Source organism: Macaca nemestrina, chromosome 9, assembly GCF_043159975.1.
Source record: "Macaca nemestrina isolate mMacNem1 chromosome 9, mMacNem.hap1, whole genome shotgun sequence".
NCBI lineage: Eukaryota > Metazoa > Chordata > Mammalia > Primates > Cercopithecidae > Macaca > Macaca nemestrina.
Window position 1 is genome coordinate 140,063,214 of NC_092133.1, and position 12,413 is coordinate 140,075,626.

General features: G+C 41.3%; 1 long non-coding RNA gene across 12 annotated transcripts in view; it reads right to left on the bottom strand.

Moving 5' to 3' along the window:
* LOC105490796 (uncharacterized) overlaps positions 1–12,413 on the bottom strand; it is a 30,785-nt gene that overhangs the window by 10,053 nt on the left and 8,319 nt on the right. For 10 of the 12 annotated variants that reach the window (XR_011608350.1, XR_011608346.1, XR_011608348.1 and 7 more), the window contains one exon: positions 2,895–3,010. This is a non-coding gene — a long non-coding RNA (uncharacterized lncRNA). Of the gene's footprint in view, positions 1–186; positions 395–2,894; positions 3,011–12,413 lie in introns of those variants that run through there. The other 2 variants (XR_011608351.1, XR_011608343.1) reach the window with 2 other exon arrangements.

Genomic DNA, 12,413 nt, shown 5'->3' on the forward strand with positions numbered 1-12,413 from the left:
TGAGTATTTTTCAATGAAAGTAAATACATGTTTAATGTTTTTGAAGGACATAGATTCTAGTGTTTGAATCTGACTGTAGAACCTTTTATAACACTGAATAGTAGTAGTATTGCTATTAACTAAAAATGGATTTTTTAAACACATTATAAATTTTAAAGATTTTATTAACTTCAGAAATTTTGTTCATTATGACCAGGGCTGGGCTGAAGTTTGTCCATTAAGCCTTGACATCTACACAGTGCGAACTGATAATCTAAAAAACGTATCTCAGGACAAGTGCTTAAAACACTGAAATTTTTCGGTATACACCGAAGGCAATCTGCCTGGTGAATACTGAGAATCTGTTTACAGTTCACGGGCTACTCCAGAACAATGCCTCTGCTGCTGAAAACTGCTGAAAATAAATAGAAAAAGATTCTTTAAATTCTATGAGTAGATGCTTCGCTAGTACACCCACCCAGACTTAAATGATTCAAACAGAAAAGCTTTCCTGTCTCCGCAGTGAGACGTGTGACATTTCTTGCAAATCATGGGCTTCCCTGGTGAGATAAGTCTCTGCCTGACGTACCATTTATTTTGTAAGGGGGTCTCCCACTGCTGGAAACTATTGCAAGACCACAAAAGATCAGAGACCCAGGGAGGTGATGGCTGTGACCTCTACGCACAGAAGCCAAGAGGCCTCCCTGAGGCTAGACTGGGTCAGAACCAGGCCCAAACCCACGGCACATCTTCCTTGCCCGCCGGCTTCTCTCTGTAAACACCAGCTCCCTTTCTGTGGCTCAGTTATCTGCAGCCATTAGAAAGACATGGCCTTTTTTTTTTCCTGCTTTTCCCTCCATAAATCTCAGAATGAATAGTTTCCATCTGTAATTGTTGGTTTTATATTTTTAAATAGTGAACTAAGAAACATAATGTCTCATTATCTCAAATGATTCGAGCATTTGCTGCGTGCAACTCTGTCGATAACAGCACAATACAGTCATTTTACTTTGTCTGGGGGGAGGGGAGACGCTTCAAGAAAGTTCCCTTTTTTTTCCTCTACTAACTCTGTATTGCTAGTTATCTGCTGTTTCCACACTCTGCATAGATCTAATTTAGGTATTAAAAAAAAAAAAGAGATACTCCAGACATTATCCTGGATTGGCAGTTCAGAAAACACATGTGGCTTCAAGCCTCCGTTGCAGATCTGAAGCAAATTATTTCTGTAAATGTGTGAAAATCTGACTTTCCTAAAAAATGGCTTGTGGTGCATATGTGCTCAAATCTATTCAGAAAAACCATAGCGCCTGACATTTCTTCTCCATTATTTCCCTTGAGACATGAAGAGTCTTGTATAATTTTAGTTTTGTGAAATGACAGGTTCCGTCAATTTGCTTTTTGAAGTAACATGTTTTCTTGTGCTCTGTCATGTAAGATTTTACCTGAAAGCACTGAGAAAGCAGCTATCTGCCCTGCCATCTCGGGAGGGCTTCTCGACTCATGACAGTGACTCGGGATTTCTCACCACGGAGGCTGGAGTCATTGTGGGAATGTGCTTATTTCATATAGGGCCAGTCACACCTTAACATTTTCACGGTACTATGACAACATGCTACTTTAAAGCACCTTTTTTTTCTCCCTTGGTCAGGCAGTTCTGGGATTTAACTCCTAAGCACACGCTGCATTTGAACAAGATAACCTTTTAAAATAGTGTTATAAATAGCACATCACCAAGCGGATTTTCTTTCAATCGCACGGTATCTGAGGACAGGAAATTCTAGCCAAATGTTTACTGTCTACTCAGTCCTGAAAGTTAATCGTTAAAACTTAAGACCTGGCATGTTTTTATTAATCTGTTAATCACAACAATACTTTATTTGAAAATAAGTCTAAAGCTATCAGGTTGGCGCAAAAGTATTTCAGGTTTTTGCGTTAAAAGTAATGGCAAAAACCGCAGTTACTTTTGTACCAACCTGATAACTCACTCAGGATGTAATCTGCCTTCATCCAGCTGAAAAACTCCAGAGTCTCATGAACCAGTGGCCACAGTAGCCACGAGGCCCTCTTGGGTGTGAACAAGTGTGCTTGTGTTTGTGCCTGTGTGCCTGTGTCTGTGTCTGTGTCTGTGACTCTGTATGTTAGTGTGTGTGTGTGTCTGTGTGTCTCTGTGTCAATGTGTGTGTGTCTATGTATATATGTGAACATGTTATGTGTGCCACTATGTGTATGTGTTAGTGTGTCTCTGTGTGGGTAAGTTTGTGTGTGTTGTGTCTGTTGTGTGTGTTGTGTCTGTGTATGTGTGTGAACATGTACATGTGTGCCTCTGTGTCAGCGTGTCTGTGTCTCTCTGTGTAAGTCTGTGTATGTTGTATGTGTTGTGTCTGTTGTGTGTTGTGTCCATGTATATGAACATGCGTATGTATGCCTCTCTGTGTGTTAGTGTATGTTTCTGTGTGTGTCTGTGTAAGTTTGTGTGTGTTGTGTCTGTGTATCTGTGTAAACATGTATATGTTTGTCTCTGTGTGTGTCAGTGTGTGTGTGTCTTTGTGTGATTGTGTGTTGTGTCTGTTGTGGGTCTGTGTGTGTGTGTGTCTCCACTCCCAACCAAGACGTGTTCTAGGGGAGGGGGAAACCAAGCACAGAAGTCTGTGAAGATAGCCTATGTTTGAGACCAGGTGGGAAGAACAAGTGCCGAGTCAGAAGGAGGCATTGAGTGGAACTTCAGGGACACGATCCTGCTAACTGACCCCAACCCAAGACCAGGAAGTCACTGCTGTTGAGAGGGACATTTTGGTAGATCCCTGGGGCTTGTGGGCATCTCAAGGACAATATGTGACCCGGTGGATCAATAATCCAGTAGAGACAGAAATACAGAAAACAGAACCAAACCAAGTGCCCGTCCTCCAAGTACTCACCCCAGCTCTTCACCCTTATGCCACCCAAGGGAAGAAAAACCCACCACTGTCAGCGGGTGACACCTCCACCCAGTTTCACATCTGCAGGATCTTCCAGAGGAGAATTTGTCACCATGCTGTAAGAAAGCAGCAAAAAAGCAGCATTTGTATTTAGTAGAGCTTCTATTATGATCGGACCATACATCATCTCACTTAATCCTAAACCAATCCTGTCAGGTCAGCGTGTCCTTAGAAGAAATTCAAGAGTTGGGAAGCATGTCTGCCCTTGGGCGGCTGGTCAAATGGCAAAGATCAGGCTCAAGGCCGGGCTGGTCTTCAAAAGCAGGTCCTGTTTTGATGGCACTGAATGACACTGAATAATGACATCAGTTTAATGCCTGTTATGAGAGGTGATGGATCCCAGGCCCCATAGGCGAGCTTCCAAGTTCTATAACAGTCAATAGGGAATAGCGAAAACTCCTCAAGCCCTTTACTGTCAATTATATTTCTGGGCCATGATGCCTGCAACTCTCATCTCAGGCCATCTTTCCTCCAGAGCCCTTCAAACATGTCAAGGGATCCTGGAGGTGGGAAGGAGACACACGATTCCCCATCAGCTTCAACTTTGCAACTCAAATGTCGCTTTGAGATTTGGAAATGACCATGTGGACATCAGGGTGTTCTGGGCTTTTGTGAGACCCACTGGACTCCAAACTGTGAGGGTTTCCGTGTTTGTGTCCAGTCACAATGAGACAAGGGAGGATCACGAGTGAATCAGAAAAGACCCGAGCATACACTTCCACAAAACCTGCACCAGCCTAGCTTGTGTTTGGTCCAAGCACCAGAGCTTTGGTACCACAGAGGCAAACCCTGGGGGAAGTTCTGGGAGGAGGTACTGGCCTCTCTGGAATTCTGTTTCTAGGAGAGCTTCCAACACGACTTGGGGTGTTCTAGGCTCTTTATCTGATCAACAAAACTGTAAAACGGGGATGTTGTAGTGGCTGTAGGATTGTAAAGTATACGAGAGCTGAAGGGGCTTTTGAAGTGGTAGAAACTGCTCTGAGCAGTGGCTGACCGGCTCTCCTCCATCAGAGTCAAGTACTCTTTCAAAGTACTGGAATAGAAGGCCCTTCCCATGCACGCACGAATGCTGTGTTTTAGAAAACTTATTTCTTCCAAGAAGTTCTACATAGGTCCTCATGACCTCCTGCAGTTTATATTTGAGGTTACCTACAAACAAATGTTATCCAATAAAAAAATTGCGATGTGTACATAAAGAAATACCTCAATGGTTATAAAATCTCTAAATATCTTTTAAAATTAAGACTAAAAAAGAAACTGTTTATCATGTTGATAACTATATCCTGCACATGCTTCCTGGCAGATAACACTACACCTCACTTTCAGCCATGGCTTCACTTTTCACTTTTCATTTTTAACTAAAAAAAAAAATCTGATCGGGCCGGGCGCCGTGTCTCATGCCTGTAATCCCAGCACTTTGGGAGGCCGAGGCGGGTGGATCACGAGGTCAGGAGATCGAGACCATCCTGGCTAACATGGTGAAACCCCATTTTCTACTAAAAATACAAAAAAATTAGTTGGGTGTGGTGGCGGGCGCCTGTAGTCCCAACTATTCGGGAGGTTGAGGCAGGAGAATGGCATGAACCCGGGAGGCGGAGCTTGCAGTGAGCCGAGATTGCGCCACTGCACTCCAGCCTGGGCAACAGAGTAAGACTCCATCTCAAAAGAATAAATAAATAAAATCTGATTGACACCTAATAATTGCATATATTTGTGGGGCACACAATAATGTTTTCATACATATGATGTAAGGTGAGCGTATCAGGATAATTCACATAGCCATCATCTCAGACCTTTATCATGTATTTGTGTTGAGAATATTCACTGTCCTCCTCCTAGCTATTTGAAACTTTAGAATATAGAGCTGTATAGTTTCAAATCCTCCTTCTAGCTATTTGAAACTAATGTGTACTTATATAGTTAACTATGTATAGTTATTATATAACAATAACTATATCATATGTGATTAACTATAGTCATCTAGGACAGAACACTAAAACTTATCTAGCTGTAATTTCATATCTTTTAACAAACCCTTCCTTGTCCTTCCCCTCCCCCTCCCTTCTCAGCTTCTAACATTCTCTTTTCTTCTTACTTCAATGAGACCAACTTTTATTTAGCTTCCACATATGAAGGAGACTATGCGGTGTTTAACTGTCTGTTTCTGGCTTATTTCACTTAACATAATGTCCTCTAGTTCCATCCATGCTGCCATGAATGACAGGATTTAATTCTTTTTTATGGTTGCATAATATTCCTTTGTGCATATGTACTACATTTTCTTTATCCACTCATCTGTTGTCAGATACCTCAGTTGATTCCATATCTTGGCTGTTATGAATATTGCTACAACAAACATGGAAGATTCAGGTGTCTCTTAGACATGCTGATTTTCTTTCCTTTAGATAAATGCCCAGTATTGGGTCATATTTCTATTTGTGTTTCTGAGGAACCTTCATACTGTTCTCCACAGTGGCTGTACTAGTTTACATTCTCATCAGTAGTGTACGAGAGTTCCCTTTTCTCTGCATCCTAGCCAGTATTTGTGATTTTTGTCTTTTTGATAATAGCCATCCTAACCAGGGTGAGATGATATGTCACTGTGGTTTTGATTCGCCTTTTCCTGATTATTAGTGATGAGCATTTTTTTCATATATTTCTTGTTCATATATGTGTTTTCCTTTGAGAAATGTCTGTTCAGGTCATTTGCTCATTTTTTAACTGGATTGTTTACTCTTTTGCTGTTGAGTTCCTTGTATATGCTGGATATTACGCCCCTAGCAGATGAATAGTTTGCAATTGTTTCCCCATTTTCTTTAGGTTGTTTTTTCACTCTGCTGATTGTTTTCTTTGCTGTGTGGAAGCTTTGTGGTTTGACGTAATCCCAGTTGTTTATTTTTGCTTTTGTTGTCAATGCTTTTGAGATTCATAAAAATCTTACGATCATAAAAATTTATAAGATCTTTCCCTAGAACAATGTCTTGAAGCATTTCCTCTGTTTTCTTCTATTAGTTTTACAGGTTTGGGTCTTACATTTAGGTCTTTGATTCACTTTGAGCTGATTTTTGTACAGGGTGAGAGGTGGGGATATAGTTTCATTCTCCAACACCTCTTCATGATAAAAACTCTCAATAAATTAATTGAAGGACAGTACCTCAACATAACAAAAACCATGTATGTCAGACCCACAGCTAGTATCACACTGAACAAGAAAGAGATGAAAGCTTTTTCTCTAAGAGCTGGGAAATGACAAGGATACCCACTCTCACACTCTTATTGACCATAGTCCTGGAAGTCCTAGCCAGATCAATCAGGCAAGAGAAATTAATAAAGCAAATTCAAAATGGAAAGAGGAAAGTTAAAATCGTTTCTGTCTGCAGACGATATAATCTTACACAGAGAAAAACCTAAAGATGTCACAAAAATAAAACTGTTAGAACTGACAAATTAAATAATGTTGCAGGATACAAAACTAATACACAAAAATCTGCAGTATTTCTATATAGGAAAAATAGACTAGCTGAAAAAGAAATTAAAAAGGCAGTATCATTTGCAATAGCTACCAAAAAAAATACCTATGAATAAATTTAACCAAGGAGGTAAAAGACCTCTACAAGGAGATTTATAAAACACTGCTGAAAGAAATTGAAGAGAATACAAACAAATGGAAAGACATCTTATGCTCGTGGATGAGAAGAATTAATATTGTTAAAATGCCCATATTACTCAAGCAATCAGATTCAATGTGCTCCCTATCAAAAAATACCAATGACCTTCTTCACAGAAGTAGGAAAAAAATTCTAAAATCTGTATGGAACCATGAAAGATGCCATATAACCAAAACCATCTTGAGGAACTAAAACAAACAAATGAACAAAAGAACACAAAGCTCGAGGTATCACACTACCAGACTTCAAAATAGACTACAATGTTACAGTAAGCAAATCAGCATGATACTGGCATGAAAAAAGACACACAGACCAATGGAAGAAAACAGAGAATCTAGAAATTAATCCAAGTATCTATTATATCTAACTTAGATTTTACAAAACTGTCAAGAACACTCATTGGGGAAAGGAGAGTCTCTTCAATAAATGGTGCTGAGAAAACTGGATATTAATTCTTCTTTCTAGACAAATGTCACCTTATCAGGGAGGCCCTCCATAACCATCGTATTTGCTAAGTCCCCTTGCCCACCACTTTCCATCCCATCCCCTTCATAGCATTTGTCCTCACCTGAGACATTAGGTGCTTACCTGTTCCTTATTTTTCCCTCCACCAGAACATGAACTGTGTGTGAGGAGGGACTTTGTTTTGATCACTGCTGCTTCCGGAAGACACAGACAATGGCCAATGCATAGTAAGTGCTCAAAACAAAATATGCATTTCTTTAAACACATTGAAGTCTTTGTAGAAGAAGAGCAAAGTATTGACTGGCCGAAAAGTGCTACCAGATGACAGATAGAGATTTCTGACTTATCTGGGTGTGCTGATGGAAATGAGAAAGTTGCATGGAAGAAGATGAGATCTTCTGAATTGATCTAAGTGGGATATCTCTTTTATTCAGGAGGGGATTTCAGTTTTCAAGAAAAGCACCACAGAAATTGGGGCCCTGTACAAATTTGTCAGAATCTCTATGTGGGTCCTCTGGTGAAAGGATTCTCATTTAGGGTTCCTCTTGAAATACTAAGAAAGGTTAGAACTTTGCCTTCTCATTTCATCCTTTCTTTCTCTCACTCTTTCTCTCATCCCTCTGTGTTTAAATGTCTTAGGCTTATCAGGCTTTGTAAAACTCAGTACATTAAAATGGAAATAAAATATATATATATATCTATTTTATATGCTAAGATAAAAGCATAACCATGAACACAAGTTTAATTAGATCATTTTGGAGTTCTTGAACTTAGTTGTTGATGACATTCAGGGCCTCTGGTTTAAGTTAAAGAACCAGGACTATAATTGTGTCCCCATTCTCTCCAGATCCCACTGAAATAAAAATATAGCATTACAAGAAGAACCATATAACAGGAATTGAATAGGGAGTCACTACCATATACAAGAATTCAACAAGGTTCTAGAAAACAGAAGGTGGGTGGCAGAGGGTTACACAAGGTTAGCAGGCCAAGAAGTCTGCAGCCTGGGGGACACCGTAAGTGGCTTTCAGAAGAGGTAGGCCTCAGTCCACCCAGGAAGCCCAGAAATTTCTGTGCTCAGATCAGCACACAGACTGGAGTATAGGAGGTGGAAAGGGCTGAAGACAGAAGGGCAATTGAAATTCTATCTGTGGGGCAATTGTACCTGTCAAAACCTCACCCTCTTTCCCATTTTCTACCCATCACTCATGATGCTCAGGCATTTATGTTCCAGCAAAACACTCCTCCCAAAAACACTCTCCCCCAAAGAAACGAGAGAAAATGTTGGAGACAATATTTCATTGGTTAAATTTGCAGCCTGTGGCCAGCTACCTGCACACATACTCTAAATGATTTGCCCTTTACAGAGTCCTGGATAGAATTCCTACCATGAAGAGATCAGTCAGGACAAAGCCTAGGAAACCATAGACACCCAGGTATCACCAGCATAAAAGAACCAGAAATGAGAAAAACTAACCAGAAAGCCAAGTGAAACACAAAACTGAATCTGATCACAGTGGAATTATCTTCAAAGGCCCAAGAGAAATTTATACCAAAATTTCTATATTCAGTGAAATTATTAATCAAGCGTATGAGAAGATTAAAAAAAAACTGAGAGTCAAAGACTCAGAAAGGCGACCTTCCACACATTCCTCAGGAAGTTACTACAGGATATATTCCAGAAAAACGAAGAAATAAATCTAGAAAATATGAAAATGAAATCCACAAAAAGTGGGGCACCTAGGGTCAACCTTGACACATGAGCTAAGCAAGCTTTGATTGGTTATTTGTAGTCTAGAGGCCTCTGTTCAACAGTCCAGTAGATTTTCCTTCAACTTCTTCACATGCAATGAAATACAAAATATCTGACATTTCTGAGTTGGCATATAATTTATCCCATGGATATGTATTTACTCAGGACCACATCACACATGCTGAGTTTCCTAAGTACAGACATTTAGAATGTGAAATTAAATCAGCTGTGACTTATGAAGGATAAAAGAGTCAATGTTTATTTAAATTTTTGTATGGGAACAAAAGAGAATGAAAATGAAGCAAAATCATTAATGGATTAAAAAAATTGTGTCACGCTCAAGCCTGTAATCCCAGCACTTTGGGAGGCCGAGACGGGCGGATCACGAGGTCAGGAGATCGAGACCATCCTGGCTAATATGGTGAAACCCCGTCTCTACTAAAAATACAAAAAACTAGCCGGGCGAGGTGGTGGGCGCCTGTAGCCCAGCTACTCGGGAGGCTGAGACAGGAGAATGGCGTAAACCCGGGAGGCGGAGCTTGCAGTGAGCTGAGATGCGGCCACTGCACTCCAGCCTGGGCGACAAAGCGAGACTCCGTCTCAAAAAAAAAAAAAAAGAAAAAAAAAAAAAATTGTGTCACAACCGACAATAATTAGACAATACTTTGAAGTTCCATTTTTAACTCATGGATAAATTCTGTATTCATGCATATCGTCATTCAAGGATTCACTCACTCAGTTAAGTATTTATTGAATAGTTGGGAGAGTCCAGACATTATACTAAACACTGGTTTTAAGAAGGAATACGTACCCTCTTGTGTTCAGGCTGACAGAGGAGACAAGGACATAAAGCAATAACTAAAGCCAGAACTGCAAGAAGGTAGACACACCATGGAAATATGAGTAGGGTTCATTTGTTTATTTAAATAGTGTATTACATACTTGCAGGTGCTTCAAACCTGAAGACCATCTACCAGTTTCCCGTCCTTGTGAAATTTCCTTGGAAAATTTTTAGTGATTGCTAAGTTTTTAGAAGGCATTACTGGTAGCTCATTTTATTTAGAATACAGTTGACCAAAGTAAGATTAAAAGTATTCAGAAGCAAATATAACCATAACTTATTTAATTTACAGGGGTAAACTGTAATCTTACTTGCAATTGTCAGCTTCAATTCTTTTAACCCAGCTGTAATTTTTTTCATGTTCCCTACTTTTTTTTTTTTTTAACAACTTAATACTCAATGACGGGTTTTAGATTTATACCAAATGTATCAATCACCAATCTTTGGCAATCTTCCCTTTTCTTTTTGCCGTCTTATAAAGTCTAACAGTTCTGAATCTTAATTTCTAAAGGCTGCTTTATAGACTAATAGATAACACTAGTACTTTTTAAAACTCTTAAGGTGAGTGCTTGCTGACATTTGCAAAGGGAAGAAAGATGCTGAAGACTCAATTACTATTTCCTAGCAACTGAGTCTAGGAGGGAAGAGAAATATTCACAAACAGCTGTAATACAAGACATAAAAGACAACAGTACCCCTATAGACAGGCAAAAACTCAGGGAGTTTACCTCCCAAGCACCATTCTGCAGGAAGTTAAATGAGTTGCATTTCCGACTCAAGCTATCAACTCTGTCCACTTCTGCACGTCCCATAGTGGCAATGGGATGTGGAGATGGAAGTCAATCCCTTCCCTTAGAAGCTCACAGACCTAGGAGGAAGGCAGAGCAATCCACCAAGACTGCAGGATCCATAGCGCCCAGGGAGACCAGTGCAGAATCCTCAGGATCCGCAATGAGAGCACCACGTGGTTGCTGCAGAAAGTGAGAGAGGACAGCAAGGGGGGTGCTGCTCAGGGCACTGGGGAAGTCCAAGGGACAGGTGCTCAGGCTCTCAGTGAATACAAGGGAAGACACACTCCTGGCTAACTTAGAAGGGCATGGAGGAAGCAGCGGCATTCGGATGAGTGACCATCCCCATAGGGGTACCACAGCACTTCCTAGTGCCAAGGGCATCTGGCCCGAGAGCACAGTGAAGCACTAAGTGTCCTCTGCAGGACTCGCAGCCCACTGCGGCCTCCTTGGAGACAGGACCATGGCTCACCTCATCTCCCTGGTACCAAGTTCTAATGATAATCCTTGGAAACAAGTCTGCAACCTTCTCTTTCAATTCTCTTGGTTACTATTACACAGCAGTGGCTGTGCCTCAGCCTCTGGGCTCAGAATCCCGGGTTCAAATCCCTGCCCGTTACTCTGTCCAAGGCTGCAGAGCTGCCCTGTGAGCTCCTGGACTCCCTCCTCCTCTACCGGCCGGTCAGTGACAGTCAGTGACCTCTGGCATGTTAGTTCCTCTCCCCCACCTCAGTTTCCAGGTCTATACAGCAGAGATTATGGTGGCATTTATCTCAGAGGGTTGCAATGTGGAACACCCACTGAGTGTCACCTTTCCTTATGACCTTTCCTTAACAAGGCTGGGTGGCTGAGCCAGATAAATACTTCCTGTGCCTCGGTTTCCTCGTTACTCACAATGGAGGTGGTGGGGCCATCCTGAGGATTACATTAAATAATCCATATCAAGTTACTGGGAAATGCTGTAGTCTTCACACTTGTTTCCACTGAGTCTGGCTTTATGATATCAGCTTAAGATTTACTGTGATTGTCCACAGTCTTCTTACCTCTTGCCTATAATATCTTGCAATATTTAATCCATTATTCTACTGCTAAGCACTATTGAACACACGTTAATTTTTTTTTTTTTTTTTTTTTTTTTTGAGACGGAGTCTCACGCTGTTGCCCAGGCTGGAGTGCAGTGGCGCGATCTCGGCTCACTGCAAGCTCCGCCTCCCGGGTTCCCGCCATTCTCCTGCCTCAGCCTCCTGAGTAGCTGGGACTACAGGCGCCCGCCACCGCGCCCGGCTAATTTTTTGTATTTTTAGTAGAGACGGGGTTTCACTGTGGTCTCGATCTCCTGACCTTGTGATCCGCCCACCTCGGCCTCCCAAAGTGCTGGGATTACAGGCTTGAGCCACCGCGCCCAGCCAGAACACACGTTAATTTATATGGTTTTGCTGAGTGTGGCAGAACAAAGAGATGGCCTCCCCAAAGATATCCATGTTAAGTCACTGGAATCTGTGGACGTGGCTTGACTTGGAAAACAGATCTTTGCAGATGTAATTAAATTCAGCAGGTTGACAGGGGCGTATCCTGCATTATCCAAGTGGCCCTATGTCTGATGACAAGTGTTCTTATAAGGGAAGTGAGAGATACATTTGACACCTATAGAAGGGGAGGCAGCAACATGACCAGAGGAGAGACTGCAGTAATGCGGCCACGAGAAGCTGAAAGTGGCAAGGAACCGATTCTCCTCTGGAGCCTCCAGAAAGAGCATGGTCCTGCCCATGACTCAGTGTAGATTTCTGGCCCCCAGACTCTGAGAGAATTCATTTCAGTTGTTTTGAGCCACTAAGTTTGTGGTGTTTGTTACAGCAGCCACATGAGACTAATACACTCTATTCAAGTACGAACTTTCTACTGACTCATTAGATGCCTTAAATCTGCATGCTATAGCTATAATTA